Raw genomic sequence first — 18221 nt, forward strand, 5'->3', positions numbered from 1 at the left:
ACATTGGGGCTGGGAGCAGCCTGGGACAGTGGGAGGTGTCCCTGCCCATGGCAGGGGTGGCACTGGATGGGCTTTGAGGGCCCTTCCAACCCAAACCTCTCCTTCCACTTGGATCCCTCCCACCCCCCCAGACTGCCCAGCAGTGGGGCCAGACACAGAGAGAGATTTCCAGAGAGGTGAGATGGGTATTACAGAGCTCATCCTCACGTGGGATTGCTTAGGAAGAGCTGAGGTTTGGCACCCCCACCCTCCTGGGTCTCTGCCTTCACCCCTGTGAGCACCCGGTGGAAGAGGCATTTTTTAGGCCTAAGGCAATGCCTATCAAAATCAATACCAAATTCCTACAAACCTCACCAGACACTGAATAAGGACTAAAATATTCAGTCACCAGCGAGAAGCTCAAGCTGTCGTTAAGTCCTTATTAAGCAGAATAAATGGATTAATCAAAAAAAAAAAAAATTAAAATTAAAAGCTTTTGTCTTTGCAGGCTGGAGACAGCCAGAGTGTGAGTGAGGATGTGAGGCCTGTCCTGTGCAGGACCATCCCGGGGGCAGGTGGGAGCAGGAGAGTCAAATTCCTCCAAAAACAGAGATTTGTTGGAACAAGTTTTAAGCCAGACTCATCTGGTTTGCCTTGGCTGTGCACAGGAAAGGCCCCTGGTCCCTGAGGGTCTCCCTGCTGTGGAGGGAGAGGGATGGGCACAGCTGGAGCTGCACCCAGGGGAGCACTCAGCTCCCCCCTTCACTAATTAGGTTAATTAAGACTAAACAGCTAATTTCTACACAATTCTGTTTCAACAGATGCCACGGCAGAGACTCTGCCTGCCATAAACCCAGGGAACTGAGCTGTGAGTGCAGGCCCAGGGCTGTCCCACCCCTGGTAGAACCTGCAGGTACAACCCCAAACTGCACAGACACAGTCATAGTGACAGCCACACTGTCACAGTCACACTGTCACAGCCACACTGTCACAGTCACACTGTCACAGTCACACTGTCACACTGTCACAGCCACTGCTGGCCAAACAATCACAGCTTTCTGAGCTCATCTACACCATCAAATCAAATCTATAAACCAGCAGGAAACCTGCAGAGAAACACGGGAAGAAAACATGGTTGAAAACTCAAGCGGTGACTCACTCGAGGAGTGCAAGGACTGGTGAGAACTGGGATGATGAGAGGATTAAAAAACAGAATAATGAGCCCCAAGTCTCAGAGGTTGAGCTGTTAATCCATGACTCACATGACTGGGGGGTGCCCGCAGGCAGCACCCACTGACACCCCTGAGAAGGGCAGGTCCAGGGACCACTGGGCACTTCTTGAGACTCTCCACGGCAAGAGCCACCAAAATGAAGGAGAAATCAAAAATCCAGAGCTGGGCAGATCAAATCTGGCAGTCTCTGATCAGCCCCATGTGATTTCACTCTGACTCTTAAATCTGTTGGCTTCAGCCCAAGGTAAAAAGACACATTCAAAGGAAAGGCACATTCTTACAGAGCTCTGCTCTGCCATCTGCAAATCATTATTCCTCCTTTATAAAAACAACTAAGTGCAAACAGCTACAAGAGGAGGAAGAAATTCCTTAGCTCCCTCCAACAGGAATTTTTACCAGCAGCCAAAAGGAGGAGAAAAGACCTGGGTGCAGCGTGTTCACTTCCAAAGCTGAGGGGAAAGGGGAGCAAAAAAGGAACAGAAAAAGTCTGCATGAGTACAACACACCCCAAACCTCCCCAGAGCAGCGACTGAACTGACAGAAGAGAGCAGTGCATCAGATACTGGGGAGAAATCCTCCCCTGGGAGGGTGGGCAGGCCCTGGCACAGGGTGCCCAGAGCAGCTGGGGCTGCCCCTGGATCCCTGGCAGTGCCCAAGGCCAGGCTGGACATTGGGGCTGGGAGCAGCCTGGGACAGTGGGAGGTGTCCCTGCCCAAACCAGGTGGTTTTTAAGGGCCCTTCCAACCCAAACCATTCTGGGATTCTGGGATTCTCTGGCTGCTGACACAGCTCCATCCACACCAGACAGAAAGAGCCAGCAAGGAACCAGCTCGAGGGGTGTCTGACCCGCAGCCAGTGCTCAGGCTGGCAGGACAATTCGTGTCTTTGGCTTCATCCTGTCCTGGGAATGAGGGGATGAAGCCTGGCCCAAAGAAAGCAGCTGTTCAGCTGCTATCTCATGATCTTTTAGACAATTTTTTTCCCTTTCCAATGTGAGTCATGAGCCTGGAACAAGTGAGATTGTAAAATTAAAACAGTTATCAGCTCTCCATCACTGGAACCATAAAACCCCTTTCCTCTCCAGTGACAATTAACAAGGAGCAAGAGCAGATAAACTGGAGCTGGCTGTTTCCATCCCTACCTAATCTGCAGATAACTATTTCCTTAACCCTCCCAGAGCTGCTGCTCCCTGTCTGCAGCACGGTCTCTGCAGATGAGGCTGTCTCCACAAAAAGGATAAGGATGTACGGGTAAAAAGCAGATAAAGAGATGGGGGAAATGCTAAAAAAAGAGGCAAAAATCTCCAGAGCTGTTGGTGAGAAGCAGCACAGGAGGGGGGATGAGAGGGAACAGATGAACTCCTGAAGCTGGGATTATGAAGGTGCCATGCACAGCCTGAGTTCCTGGGGCCTCTTCCTGGGAGTCTGTGGGAACATGGAATTAGCAGCAGCTACAGCAAGGGGGGGTTGAAGATTAAATCTCAGCTCCACGTTTGGCTCACTTGGCTGTGCACGGCCCTGCTGGGCTGAAGGGTTCGTTGTCACAGCTTGGGTACCTTAAAAGTCCTAGAATGGTTTGGGTGGGAAGGGACCTCAAGGATCATCTCATCCCACCCCTGCCATGGGCAGGGACACCTTCCACTGTCCCAGCATGATCCAAGCCTGGCCTTGGGCACTGCCAGGGATCCAGGGGCAGTCACAGCTGCTCTGGGAATTCCATCCCAGCCCCTGCCCACCCTCACAAGGAATGATTTCTTCCCAATATCCAATCTACACCTACTCCCTTTCAGTTTGACCCCATTCCCCTTGTCCTGTCCCTCCAGTTCCTGAGGCAGGGTCCCTCTCTGCCTTCCCTGGAGCCCCTCCTGGCCCTGGGAGGGGCTGTGAGGTTGTGCTCCACACAACCTCCTCTTTCCCAGGCTGCACAGCCCCAATTGCCTCAGCCTGTATCCATAGGCAAGATGCTCTAATTCCCTTTTTAGCTTTGTGGCCTCCTCTGAACTCGCTCCAGCCTTCAGCCAACCCGCACCTTGTGATGAGCAGGGGTGTGCCACGGATGAGACAGAGCCCAGGCGAGGACTGTGCTGATTCCCTGTGCAATTCCACGTGTCTGCCCTCAGAAAGCCCAGCACTGGAAACACCCACCTGTCCTGTGGGAATACAGAAGCCACTGGCCTGCCTGGAGCAGTGGCCCTGATCCCAACTGAACCCAGCTCCTGAGCGTCCCCTTCCCCAGCGGGGGTGTCACAGGAGACAGTGACAGTGTCCATACCTGTAGCCCGCTGTCCCTCACCCCTGAGCCTGACAGCTCAGCACAGAAGCCTTGGTCACCTATGACTTCCACTCATAAATCCATGTGGGCTCTTCCTCGTGGCCTTTTTGACCTTCAGATACCTGGAAATGGCTCCCAGGATCAGTTGCTCCATCCCGTCCTAGGGATGGAATTGAGGCTGACTGGCTGTAATTCCGATTCTCTTTCCCACCCTTCTGGGACACAGGGGTGACATTTGCTCTCTTCCAGTCCTCAGGAACCTTTCCCAGTTGCCAGGAGCTTTCCAAGACACTTGAGTGGCCTCTGGATGCCATGAGACAGCTCCCTCAGCATCCCTGGGGGCCCAGGGGTTTGTGTGTGTCCAGTTCATTTATGTTCCCTAACACAACCCTCCTGCACATCTTGTTTACTCCAGGGCCAACACGACTCCTCCAAGTCATCCTTGCTCCAGACCTTCCTTCTGGTCCTGGGGACCTGGGGGTTCTCCAGGACCAGCCTGACCAAGATGAAGGTGGCACTGGGGACCTGACCCTTCTCCAGCTGCCCAGCCCCATCCAGCAGCAGCCCCACACTTTTCCTGGTCCTCCTCCACCTCAGAATGACCCACAGCAGGTTTTGGTGTTGCCCTCCACGTCTTCCACCAGATTCAACTCCAGGTGGGCTTTGGCTTTCCCAATCCCACCCTCACACACCTGGAGAGTGTCTGGATTCCCTCTGAGTGATCTGGATCTGCTTTTACCCTTGAAATGGTTTTTTTATGTGTCAGGAGCTCCTTCTTCACCCACACAGACTCCTGTGACCTTTGCTTGATTTCCTGCATGTCCCAATGAGCCATGGGCACATGATCCTGGAAAATCAGCCCATCCACCTGGGCCTCGCTGCAGTTTGTGTTCTTTATTTTAAAGAAAGGCCAATCTAAAGTAACTCAGAGCATGTCCCAGCCCTCTTGGATCTCCTCCCTGAGCTGAGAAGTCCCAGCAAGCTCTACCAAAGCTGCACTTAGATATCACACTGCTAAACTACTACAGATCAGACACCACAGAGAGATGATTTGGGCTTTGTTTTTCTTGAGCATAAAAGTGCTGGAAGCAATTTTTCCTCTCTTTTATCCAACCCTGAAGCATATTATTGAGCTCTCTGGATTCCATTAAGGCATCAAAGCTGTGTTCCACACCATGGTTCTTTCAAAAAAAAAAAAAAAAAAATTCCAAACTCCAAAGTCTGCTTTCAGCTGGAACTGTCAAAATATTTTCCCGACGCAGCGCAGGTACACACTGAGGATTGCCAGTCATCCCAGATATCTTCCCTGGAAAGGACCACTTTACCTTCCTGCTCACTAAGCTTTTCATTCATTCTGTGGGCACACTTCATCCCACGTTTCCACACGAGGTAGGTAAACAAGCTGTGATTTGCACAGGACGCCCACGGGACGAGTGTGAGAGACAACACAGCAGACGCGTCACTGCTGCTCCCACGGAGACACCAGGAGAGGGATAAACGCGGCAGCAGGGCTGTGGCTGCTCAGCAGCTGTCGGGACAGCGGTAAAGTCTCTGCTGGACCCCTCTGAGCCTCACAAGGGCTGGTTTCGTTCGATTTAGTGGGCACCAGCAGCCTCTCCTGTTCGGCTGTCTCTGCTCTGATCTCACCTTCCTGCTTCCATCTTTCCCCTCCTGCTGGCTGCTCCCACATGGGGCTCTCTTTCCCCTGCCCCGCCACCCCAAACACTCCCAGATGAGCAGACCCAAGCGATCAGAAGGGCGTTTGATACACCAGCCCAGCTCTTGGGAACTGCTGGCAATTCCGCATCCTCCAAGAGCTTCTTTTGCCTTTCAGATGAGGACTCGGGGTCACACTGAGACCCCTTGTGACCAGTTCCATCCCTTTGACAGTTTTTATATGAAAAAAGGGTTGAATTGTGGCATCCTGGCCTCCTCAAGATGCACCCGAAACCAGGCAACCTGAGCCCAGCTCAGTGACAAAGTGTCAGGGTGATGAAAGCCCTTTAAGAGAGGAGCTGTTCCCAGCAGGAGCAGCCGCGTTCACCAGGCTGGCAGCAGGGTCACGGAATCACAGAGCCCCTGAGTGGTTTGGGACGGAAGGGACCCTAAAGCTCACCCAGTGCCAACCCTGCCATGGGCAGGGACTGTCCGACACCTTCCGGCAGAGATGGGAAGGGGCAATCCCGGTGCAGGGCCAGGCCAGCAGTGCTCCCCAAGTGCTTCAGCCCAAAGGGAAGGTGGGGCCAGGTACCCCGTGCCCACCCTGCTGGCTCCAGGCACACTCCTGGATCCACTCCGGCTCCGAGGGCACAGCGGGATCACAGCGGGATCACAGCGGGATCACGATGGGATCACTGTGGGATCACTGTGGGATCACAGCGGGATCACTGTGGGATCACAGCTGGATCACAATGGGATCACAATGGGATCACAATGGGATCACTACGGGATCACTATGGGATCACTACAGGATCACTATGGGATCACAGCGGGATCACAACAGGATCACAGCGGGATCACTATGGGATCACTACGGGATCACTGTGGGATCACTATGGGATCACAATGAGACCACTACAGGATCGCAGTGGGATCACAGCGGGATCACAACAGGATCACAATGGGATCACGATGGGATCACTATAGGATCACTATGGGATCACTATGGGATCACAACAGGATGACGATGGGATCACTATGGGATCACTATGGGATCACAGCAGGATCACTACGGGATCACAAGGGGATCACTATGGGATCACGATGGGATCACTATAGGATCACAATGGGATCACAGCAGGATCACTACAGGATCACAATGGGATCACTACAGGATCACAATGGGATCACTATGGGATTGCTATGGGATCACAATGGGATCACAACAGGATCGCTATGGGATCACTATGGGATCACAACGGTTGGCTGCCCAAACCCAAACACTGCATTGTGCTCTCCAAACAAACGCCCTGGAGCCAATCCCCCGATGCCTCTTTCACAAACAGAGCTGCTTAATTAGCCCAGGATGAGTGATTGCATAATTAATGGGCAGCCCCTGGAGCAGCACCGGGCTGTGCACGGGCCCAGCGCAGGCTCCCAGCCACGCCAGCACCCTGCAAAGTCACGTCAGTCACGAAATCTCCAGGGTCTGATCTTCAGGGCGTTGAGTTTTTACCTTGTTGCTTGCCCTGCCAAGGCTTCCCAGCTGCTTGAAGAGCAGCTCAAGCCTATTTTGTTATATTTAAGACTTCTCTTGTTCAAAAGTGTGGCACTTTGTGGTGTGGTTCAGCAGTTCAGGTTGGACTTAAACACTGGAAGTCTTTTCCAACCTTAATGATTCAGTGATTTCCTTTGATATCAGTTTGATAACAGCATGAATATTCAAAAGTAGATGGCAAACAGGCCAAAATACCCCCACAAGCTGCTCCCACCACTGCCCAGCCAGGGCTGTGATGTGTTTTGGTGCAGCACTGCCTACTGAGTCCTTCGAAAAATCCTCATTTTCAACAAACCTCAAAGCTCAAACTCATGAAAATACACTCAAGGTCCTCACGAAGCTGTTCCTTTATCTCTTAAACTCACCAAATCTGGATATTCTGAGATTCCATGACCATCAGCTCAGGGTACCACGTGACTTTTATTCTTGGAATTAGTGGCAATTCACTGGGAGCTGGATTTGCAGAGTATTGTGGCCAAATATATTCCCTGCTGCATAAAAAGGCACAGAAAAAGACTCCTGATTCCCATTTTAAAGACGGGGAACCAAAGTATAAAATAGTTGTTCAGAATTCCAGAAGGAACCTGCAACAGCCAGGCCACGACTCCAGTGCTGGTTTGTGCAAAGGACTGACCTTTCCAGTGCCCTGGAAACAGGTGAAATATTACATTTGCTACAGAGAATAAGTGAGGATGGGAAGAATTCAGGGGGAAAAAAGGAAAAAATCTTGCTCTTTGCTTATTTATAGCCCCAATCTGTGCTGCTGAAGACTCTGTGCCTGCTCACACCCAGGAGACTGCACAGAACCACGGCCAGATGGGCAAATTCCCTACAAAAGGCTCAGAGGGGACGTGGAAATGGATCTTTTTTCCTGATCAGGAAGCTCAAACTGACAACATTCACTTTGCAGAAAAGTCATTTTGCAGCTTTGAGCCCTGCTTTGCAGCGAAGATGGTGAAATTCATGAAATCCCTGGAATGAATGCAAGCCTGGACCAGGCCAGGATGTTAAACCTGAATCTCATCAGGCAGGAGAAAAGGCTGGGGTTCAATTCATGCTCTGAACTTATCCCAGCTGCGAGCAGGAGGGAAACGGGGAAACAATAAGTTATGCTGCTTCAGCATTTCTGCCTTCAGGCTCCCAAATTCAGCAGTTTCAGCTGGTGTAAGGCTTGGTCCATGGAATCTTCATCCTCAAAGAAATTCATGGCATTTAAGTTAATCATTAATGCTGCCACAGTTTCCCTCTCCCCAAAAACAAAGCAGCCCTGACTTTCACAAGGAAGTTAATCCACATAATAATATCTATAATAACATTTCTACCCAATATATAAGCACTGATGTATAATCCTGCTGGTGCAGGGCTGCTCAGTCCCTCCTGGGTGGGAGCATCCCCAGCATCCCAAAGGTTCCCCGCACGCAGGAATTCAATTAAGGCACTGAAAGGCAGCTCCTCGTAGCGCTGTGCCCAGACAGGCACAGCAACTCCTGCCCACAATTAACCAGGCTGAGAAAACAAAATGAAAGCTGAGAGCAGCCCTCATTCTCTATTGACTAAAATTCATACTCTGCTTTCAGATAAAGGCCACTGTCAATCTCCCCCCGTGTCGGAGCCACTGGGAGGGGACCGAGGGTAGGAAATGCTGGAGCTGCTTTTCAAACCAGGGGAAGCTTCAAAGTGACAAGAGAGAGGAACAGAAAGGCTGTGGGAAGCAGAGTGGTGGGAGGTTACAGAGGCCCTGAGGAAAAATGGGATTATCTCAACAGCTTTGAGGACAAACACCTTCCTTGTGATGGGCGACGCCAGGAAATTGTTCCCTTGCTTTTCCAAACCCCTGCTCTTCAGCCATTGAAATTCTCTTTACTGTCCTGCTTGTCATGTTGTCCTCTTCTCCAGTCATTCTGACTTCAGTCCAGACTTGGGAAACACATTCCTGGTGGCAGGGAGAGGACTGTGGTCCCCCGCTGCCACTGCTGGGACAAACCCTGTCCTGTCCTCTCCTCTTTTAGCTGCCTGCACTTAAAACTCATCAACTGTGATATTAAGAGAAAAGGTAAAGCAGAGACAGGGCTTATTCATTGATCTTGCTGCTTCACTTATGAGACATCACCAGAGCCAAGGCTGCTCATCAAAATGTCCTTTTATTGCAGTGACTTTTATAATGTGAAATGTTGACTATAATCACATTTATAATGTGAAATGTTGATTATAATCACATTTATAATGTGAGATGTTGAGTTAAACATTTCACCCAGATCACAAAACTGATTTTATTTGGTGCTTCCAAGCAGTGTTAAAGTCTGGTGGGCCCCTCCTTCCTTTTCTCAGTCTTGCTGATAACTGAGTGTCCTGGAGAGCCTGGAAGTGAACTCCTCCCCTGGGCTGTGCTCCAAGAATCCAGAGCTTCTGCTACCCCTGACAAATTCCCACTTTGAATTCATGGAATCTCAGAGCGGTTTGGGCTGGAAGGGACCTTAAAGCCCATCCAGTGCCACCCCTGCCATGGGGAGGGACACCTCCCACTGTCCCAGGCTGCTCCAAGCCCCAATGTCCAGCCTGGCCTGGGACACACCCACATCCTTCTCCAGGTGAACAATCCCAGCTCTCCCAGCCTCTCCTCCCAGCAGAGCTGCTCCATCCCTCGGCTCACCCTGGAGCCTCCTCTGGGCTCCTCCAGCAGCTCCAGCTCCTCCCTGGGCTGGGCCAGGGCTGGGGCAGCTCTGCAGGTGGGGTCTCACCTGAGCACAGGGGCACAATCCCCCTCCTCAATCTGCTGCAGACAGCAAACACAGTTCAGTTTGTAATTAAACTCTGAAGCATCCACAATTTTCCAAGCTCGTACTTTGAACACATAAATCCACTGCCACGTGGAATTTCATCCAACTTTACAGAACTGCACGGACACGGCTGTTCCCAGAAAATCCCAGCTCGGACAGCAGCTCCCCCTCACTACACTGGGGCAGGGTCACTGCCATGTCCTTGGCAGGCCCCACACTCAGCTATCCCAGATTTATGATGGGATTTATTATGGGATGCATGGATTTGTGCCTGCCATGCTCCACAGGGATTCCTCCAGGCTCCTTCCATGCCCTCAACACACCAAGGACTCATTCAGCCTTGTTTCTTGGCCACTTTGCAGGGAAAGTTTGCCCTGAAAGAGCTGCATCAGGGGTAGAAATTCAGGCACAGGGGTGTGGTGAAACAGCTTTCCTTCTTGAACAGCCAGCCCAGGGTTTCCCTTGGGCATTGAAGAGACCTTGAGATGTTGAGGGCACCCTTAGAAGGCAACACCGAATGCTGCAGGTGAAAAATGCTTGGGCAAGTCCTCAGAGCTTATGGAAGAGCCACAGTAGGCAAAAATGATAAAATCAAATATACTCCAACACATCCCCTCCCTGTCATCCTGAAAACAGAGCTGATGAAGGATATTGGATTCAGATGTGATTTCATCCAACACCACAAACCCCTAGGACATGCTGGCTGGAGGGAGACGAGGGCAGCCTGAGCCAAAGCCCTGACCCAGTTTTCATCTACTCCTTCTAAGGAACAGAATGTGAGCCCTGTGGGCTCAGCCCTGCTCTCATCTGCTGCGCAGGAGGGAGGGAAGAGAAGAAGAGGGTGAATGAAGCACTTTTTTTTCCTCTGAACAACAGCCAGGCCAGGAAAGCAGAGGAGCAGCAGCACAGCCAGAGCTGGAGCAGCATTAATGGGCCATGGGAAGAGCACAGCCACCAATCCCCCCGGGAATGTGGCTGGAATCCCTGGCAGTGTCCAAGGCCAGGCTGGACACTGGGGCTTGGAGCAGCCTGGGACAGTGGGAGGTGTCCCTGCCCATGGCAGGGGGTGGAATGAGACAGGCTTTAAGGTTCCTTCCAACCCAAACAATTTTGGGAGTCTGATGACAATATAGGGAAGCAGCAAATCCAACGCCAGCCCTGCAGCCCCACCTGCAGTGAGAGCTCGCAGGCGATGTGGTTTTAGGGACATTGGACAACTGGGACTTGAATCTCTGAAACCTTAACTGGGTGATCTAAACCCCTTCCTTGGTCGTACCTCCAGCACTCCAGCACCCTCCTGCCTCTTCAGAGATGACCCCAGAATCCCAGGATCGCTGAGGCTGGAAAAGCCCTCCAGGATCATCCAGTCCAAGCTGTGCCCGATGCCCACCCTGTCCCCAGCCCAGAGCACTCAGTGCCACCTCCAGCCCTTCCTTGGGCACCTCCAGGGATGGGCACTCCAAACCTCCCTGGGCAGCCCCTGCCAATCCCTGAGCACCCTTTCCATGGGGAAATTCCTGCTGCTGAGGAATTCCTCCCTGAGCCTCCCCTGGCCCAGCCTGAGGCCGTTCCCTCTCCTCCTGGCCCTGTTCCCTGGCAGCAGAGCCCGACCCCCCCGGCTGCCCCCTCCTGTCAGGGACTTGTGCAGAGCCACAAGGTCCCCCCTGAGCCTCCTTTGCTCCAGGCTGAGCCCCTTTCCCAGCTCCCTCAGCCGCTCCTGGGGCTCCAGCCCCTTCCCAGCTCCCTCAGCTGCTCCCCAGAGTCAGGCCCGAATGACAGGAGCTCAGTGGGGCAGGGAAGGTCAGGTTGGGGGGGGTCCCAAACCTCCAGCCCTCCTGCAGGGTCCCCACGAGCCCCAGTGACCACAGCCACCCCGGCCTTGGAGACAGCTCGTACCTCAGCAGGGCCGTCTGTGGTGGGCTGGAGCATTTTTACTCCATGCCAGATCCAAGGATTTACAGGAGCTATAAAAGCAGGGAGCTGCTGCATCTTCTCCTCGGTAGCAGCTTCCACCCATCCAAGAGTCCCCAGTTCAGGCCACATCTTTCCTTTGTCCCTCACCCCTCTCCACAAGCGCCAGTAGCATGAGCCTGTTTTCCTGGCAAAAACAAGCCCGGGAGTCAGCGGGAGTTCAGATCCATAACAAGAAAATGATGGAAAAAATTGGAATAGAAAGAGCCAGGATGATTTCTCCGTGGCTGCTGCTTGGGAAGGAACAAATTCTCGTAGCCAGCTCAGAGTCACAAGTCAATAATTTTCTGTACTGGTTTAAACTCCATAAAGATCATGAGCAGCAACTGCACAAACATTTCAGCTCTTCCCGTGGATTCTTCTAAATGAGGAAAAATAGATAATAATTGCTTCAATAAAAGCCTTTAAGGAAAACTAACTTGGAAAAAAGTGGGCACTATCAGGCAGTTAAAGGCACCTTTTGTTTGTGCTGGGCAGGATGCCCAGAATTCCTTTTCTTTTCCCTGATCAAGCAGGCAGCCATTCAAGTGTCCTCAAGGCCCAGCCACAGGGGTTGGGAAGTGATTAATCCTGCACCAGCTGCCCCCCTGCCATCCTTCATGTGTTTTTCCAGATAAAATTAGAGAACACTTCATTCCCCCTTTAATTTGCAGGATATTCACCTGCATTCCCAACACTTATTACCACATTCATGTCGGAATAACTCGGCTCCAGACCCGATGTGAAATTGAGTTTCATTTCCCAGGCTGTCCATTATATTTTAATTAATTCTGCTCGTGGCTATTAGCACAGTGCCAGGCTGGGACTTGGATGTATACAGGAAATTCCAGGAAAGCCATTTCTGCAGGAGTATTTTCGCAGGGAAGCGTTTTCCCGGGTCCCTGGGTTTCTGTGGAATTTGGGGACAGTGGGAGCTGCCCAGGTTGGCCGACTGAGAAGCCAAAGGCACCGAAGCTGAAGGAAAAGTGTGGGCAAGGCTCTCCCAGATTTGCACTTGTGGCTTTTCCAGAGGAAATGAGAGCACAGAAGCTGGGAGACACCTTCAGCCCACAATGGTAACTCCTCACCCAGCTGGATCCAGATATTCCATATCCATGTGGGGTTGTGGGGCTGTTACATGGAAAGAGGAGACTTCATTAGACTTGGAGCTGCTGGAAACTCTTTGGGAAGGAAGAGCAGGTGGATCCAGCCCCTGCTCCACTGGTGGTGGGAAGCAGGGAAGGAGCACCGAGAATTCCCTGTATCCTGAGCTGTGGAATCATTGGAATCATCCCATGGCATTCCAGCAAGAGTTCAAGGTGCCATAAAAATCCTGTCCTACATTCTCTTTTGAGGCAGGTGATTTCTCAGCAGCACAGCTTTCCATCAGCTGTGTGGAACCAGTGAAAACATTCCCACAAGGAGAAAGTTTCAGGGTTTTCTTCCAAGGAATTTTGCAGCCAATTCAGGGCAACACACAGAACCTGCACCACAAGAGCTCTGCCTCCCTGTGCCTTCCTTCTTCTTAAACAGGAAAAACCCTTCATCTCCTAAACACTGTTTCCATTCCGTGGTCAGGTAAATAATATTCCAGATGTCCTCTCTCCTCAGGGAAACTGTTCCACACAATTCCTGCAGCACCTGGGTTCATTTCAGGGATTTTCTGTCTGGCAAGTGTCACAGCTGGGACATGGGATGGGAATAGGAATTTGCAGTATGATTATTCTGACTTCTGGAAAGCTTCAGCAAGGTCCAAATGATCCTTTTGGACAGGGAATGTGAGTTCTGCTGCCAGTGGTTTCCCCCTGAATTCAGCCCAAAGACACAAATACCTGGAAAAACCAAGAGCTTTAGAGTCCCTTTTTTAATGGAGCCTTAAATAATTCTGCGTTTCTATGCATGGCACAATCTATATTTGAACAGGACGAGTGGGAAAGCACATGAAATCCAGTGATTTGTAACCGAGGACCGAGAAAAACCAGATATTTTATGGGAGGTTTTAGCTTTTTACTGTGAAGGCGGTGGGGGGAGAAAATGCAAGTGAATTTATAACACAATTTTCCTCGAAATCCTCCCCAGAGAACCGAGATAGAATCAGGGCTGGGCAAGGTTTGGATAAGCAGCTTTCCAGCACAAAAATAATGATTTTTGTGATAATGTTGGCCAGAAGAAAGTGGCTGTTTCACTAGGACCTGGAATCCCTTCCAGCAGGATCTGGTCAGAAAACTTCATCCAAAGCCACAACAGCCTGAAGTTCTCCACCACTTCCACCCCAAACTGCCGGGGTAACACCTTCAGGGACACAGAGGCTTTGGTGACCAGTGACGAGGCTTTCCCTGATTTTCTGCAGCACCAGAGTGATGGAGCTTTGGCTGGGGAAAAGGATGCTGAATTCCAGCTTCTTTAAGGTTGGAAAAGCCCTGGGAGGTCATCGAGTCCAACCACCCCCGGCACTGCCAGGGCCACCACCACTGCCCCACGTCCCCAGGTGCCACATCCATGGGGCTGTTAAACCCCTCCAGGGATGGGGACTCAGCCCTGCCCTGGGCAGCTGTGCCAGGGCTGGGCAGCCCTTTCAGTGAAGAAATTCCTGCTGCTGCTGCCCACCCTGAGCCTGCCCTGGCCCAGCCTGAGGCCGTTCCCTCTCCTCCTGGCCCTGTTCCTGGGAGCAGAGCCCGACCCCCCCGGCTGCCCCCTCCTGTCAGGGACTTGTGCAGAGCCACAAGGTCCCCCCTGAGCCTCCTTTGCTCCAGCCTGAGCCCCTTTCCAGCTCCCTCAGCCGCTCCTGGGGCTCCAGCCCCTTCCCAGCTCCGTTCCCTGCCCTGGACACGCTCCAGCCCCTCAGGGTCTGTGTTGTCCTGAGGGGCACAAAACTGACCCCAGGTGACCACAGCAGTGCCCAGCACAGGGGACAAACCCTGCCCTGGCCCTGCTGCCACCCTACAGAAGATGACTCCTTTTCAGGGAGGTTTCTTTAGCTTCCAAATTTCCCCATCTGTTAATTCCCAGGATTAATAATCACTGGCTGCCCAGGCAGCATTTGCCACTTCACTCCACGTGTGGCAGATCCCTGTGACTGTGGCAGAGCCCAGGATAGGGAATAACACGGGGTGCCCTTCATGGAGCAGAGCCAGGCTGCTGCAGCTCGGGGGCTTACGCTGGTTTAGTGTAAATACAGAGCTTTAAACACAGCCACTTCTGATCTCCAATCAGAGGCAGAATAATAAAATAATCCACTAAAGATGGGAGCTCGAGAAGATGCAGGCACTAAAAGCATCCTTTGTTGGGAGGCTCAGCTGGCTCTGGACCAGAAAGCTCTGCCTGGAGATGGAGAAAGCAGTTAATTTGTTCTGCTGCTAAAACACAGATTAAAGTACAAGGCTAAAGCACAGTAAATAACATCGTGTTCCTTATCAAAGCCAATTGAATGCTTGTATAAAACAAACAGAAACATTTTATAATTCAAGTGGAAAAGGGAAGGAGCTTGGATTTGCACAGACAGACCCAGGCATGGGCTTTCTAAAGGCATTTTCTCTCCAGGAGAGGAGCAGTCCCAACCTGCCTTCATTGAGGACACACTCGGCTGTGGACGTAATCCATCACTTGGAGCCCTTTCTTTCCTTCAGTAATTATTTGGAGTTCACAGTGTATTAATTGAGCGGGAGATCTCATCTCCACAGCATGCTAAAAGCTCATGTGCCATCAGGAAGCAGCAGCAGCTCTCCCTGGGCTCTGGCATTTGCCTGCTCCTGGCAGTGCTGGGGAAGATCGAGGGGTTGGTATTTGTGGGCAGGCAGACAGGGCAAGGTGCCCACACCCCAGTAACTCACCCTCAGTGACATGGCCACTTCCAGGCTGGGCCAGCACCGCATGGGGAGCAGTTTATCCCGCTCCAACAATAGATCTGATAAAGAAAGAGCCTCAAGCTGTGCCAGGGGAAGTCTAGGTTAGATATCAGGAAAAAATTCTTCACTGAAAGAGTGATTGGGCACTGGAATGGGCTGCCCAGGAAGGGGGTGGAGTCAGCGTCCCTGGAGGGGTTTAACAAAGCCTGGACGTGGCGCTCGGTGCCGTGGTTTGGTTGATGAGGAGGTGTTGGGTCATAGCTTGGACTTGATGATCTCAAAGGTCTTTTCCAACCTGGTTCATTCTGTGATGCAGTGAAAGAGCTGAAAGAGCACAGATTTGAACTGGGTATCAGGAAAAAATCCTTCCCTGGGAGAGTGGGAAGGCCCTGGCACAGGGTGTCCAGAGAAGCTGTGGCTGCCCCTGGATCCCTGGCAGTGTCCAGGTTGGATGGAACTTGGAACAACCTGGACCAGTGGAAGGTGTCCCTGAGATGAGCTTTAGGGTCCCAAACCATCCCAGAATTCTCTGGTAGTGATGTACAGGAGTGACCTGGGGATAAAGCCAAGTGTGAATGACAGGGTCCATCAGCATTTGTGAATCCTCCACATCCCTTTCCAAAGCACTGCTCCCGAAGGAATGCCCCGCTTCCCTCCCAGACTGATGCAGACCCAAAGCCACCACTTTGCTTTTCATTCCAATCACCAGAGACACTCGAGGAGGTAACAAACGGAAAGGATCCTTGCCCTATATATTTCCACAAGAATAATTTGCTTTGCTCTATGCAAAACCTGTCATGAATATGTATTCCAGCAGCAGCAGACATAAATCAGAGCTGGGGGTGAAGGTGCAGCATGCAGCTCCTCAATTAGGAATCTTCCTTCCCTGGAGATACGGCAGACTTTGCAGGAAGGCACTAGAAGCCACCTTGTCCAGCGCAGCCAGGGTTTCAGGAAAGCCCTGCCCTGCTCATTTCCCACTGCCAGCATTGCCGTACTTCCCTCTCGGAATTATTTTAGAACGTGCAGGGTTTGGCAGTCCCAGCCACTGCCAGGTCACAGAGGTCACCTGAGGCTCCTTCTCAGCAAAAAGCCCTCGTTTGAGTGGGGCTGGTGATGCTCTCATGGCACTCAGATTAACAGAGGGATGTACAAAGGTACCAAGGCTCTGTTCTCCTTCAGACTTTTCCAGGTTGGAGCAGGCCCAGGGAGAGAGATGGTTTTTTAATGTCATTTTTAAACGAAGAGGCAATATTCATCATTGCAGCGTATTTTACCTGGTGATGGAAATGAAGAGATGGTGCTGGTGCAAGCCATGTTCAGCCAGGGAGGATCTGGCACCGTGGTGTTGATGTTAACCCACCCTGCACGCCTGCTGCAGAGTGGGCAAACCCTGCCTGGAGACACAGCCGGGCTGGCTCAGACTCACACACAGCTCCTGGGAGTGAAACCTCCCATCCCTGACACCGTGGCTCTCCCCTGACACACCCCTCTCACCTGGAGCTCTCTGGCATTTTTTTCCTGCTGAAATAACCCAAGTTACATCTTCTCCTGCTTTCAGAACACGTGCCCAAGCTGTGTTTCTGAGCAGGGGGAGCAGGAGTCCAGGGGAGCCCCAGCAGGGGCATGGGGTGCCTGTGCTGCAGGGAGCTGTGGGCACAGCCACCTCCACCCAGCTGCAGCCCCGTGGGGACATCAGGCCACGCACTAAATCCCTTCACAAACCCCTCCCAGCAGCCTGGAGATCCTCACTGGCTTCTGGCCACTTCCCAGAGCACCAGGAGCGGGTGCTCCAGAGACACAGTGAGAACGGAAAGCAGGCCCAGATCCTGGAAAATACAAATCTGGGAGGACAGAGCCCAGGGAAACCTCGTAAACCACCAGGAGAGCTCAGCCAGGCCTGAGCTCAATCCCTGCTTGTATGCAGATCCCAGGTTTGGAAGGGACTGTGCTGTGGAACCGTGATGCCAGCAGTGCACAGTGTGGTTGCTGTCACCAGCGTCCATCCTGCAGCCAGCAGGAAGGCTCAGCTCTGCTGGAACTGCTGGATTCCCTCCCACGCCAGCCACAAGCAGCACCCCACAGCAGCAGCGGCTACCCAAACACACGCTCAGGGAAAACACATCTGCAAGTCCTGCACTGACCCCCCTCAGCCAAGGGCAGCATTTGCTGTGCTGGGAGGGGGCAGAGTCCCACATCTCCCAAAGTCCTTGGGAGCAGAGCAGGGCTGAGTCCCACGACTGCATTTACTGGAACATCGATACCGTAACGAGCAGCATGCCAGGAGAACTCCCACAGGGATGAGCCCGCTGGATCACAAAGGACGGCCACATGCCTGCCCCTCATTCTGCTGCCTGTTGGATCATCCAGAAAGGGGAACAGCAGAGCAAAGCCAAGAGGCTGGCGTTGGATGCCCTGGAAGTGATGCCTGTTAACACTTTTGGGTGCTCCCAGGATTTCTGGCACAGCCCAAGGCTTTGCATTCCCATGCTTAGGGACACACCGTGCTCATCATCACTTCAGCAGCCCTTACTTCATCATCAAACAGCAATAAACTTGGGTTCTGTGGTTCCTTAAATTCAGGAATACTCTGCCCTGAGGACCAGCCAACAATAACAATAATAAACAATAATAAAATATATTAAAAAAACCCCATAAAGACCCCCGGGCTCCATTTACCACAGGCACTGCCACATCGCATTCCAAGAGAAGATTTCTACCTCCTCTGATAGTAACCAAGAGAAACAGGAAGATGCCAGACTAAAGACTGCCTTTTTGCCTTTTTATGCTTGCAAGACTCAGAAATTCAGGTGAGTTTACCCTATTTCAAGATTTCCCCTTAGCAAACACCACGGAGCTGCCACTTTCTGCCTCCAAGAGAATTTGTTATGGATCGATTCAAAAAGCAGGAGAGCAGAAAAATGGGCATTTTCCGGTGACTTTAGTTGTT

Source organism: Corvus kubaryi, unplaced genomic scaffold (assembly GCF_017639235.1).
Source record: "Corvus kubaryi isolate FWS band 111438036 unplaced genomic scaffold, C.kubaryi_AGA036_p1.0 37284, whole genome shotgun sequence".
NCBI classification, from domain to species: Eukaryota; Metazoa; Chordata; class Aves; order Passeriformes; family Corvidae; genus Corvus; species Corvus kubaryi.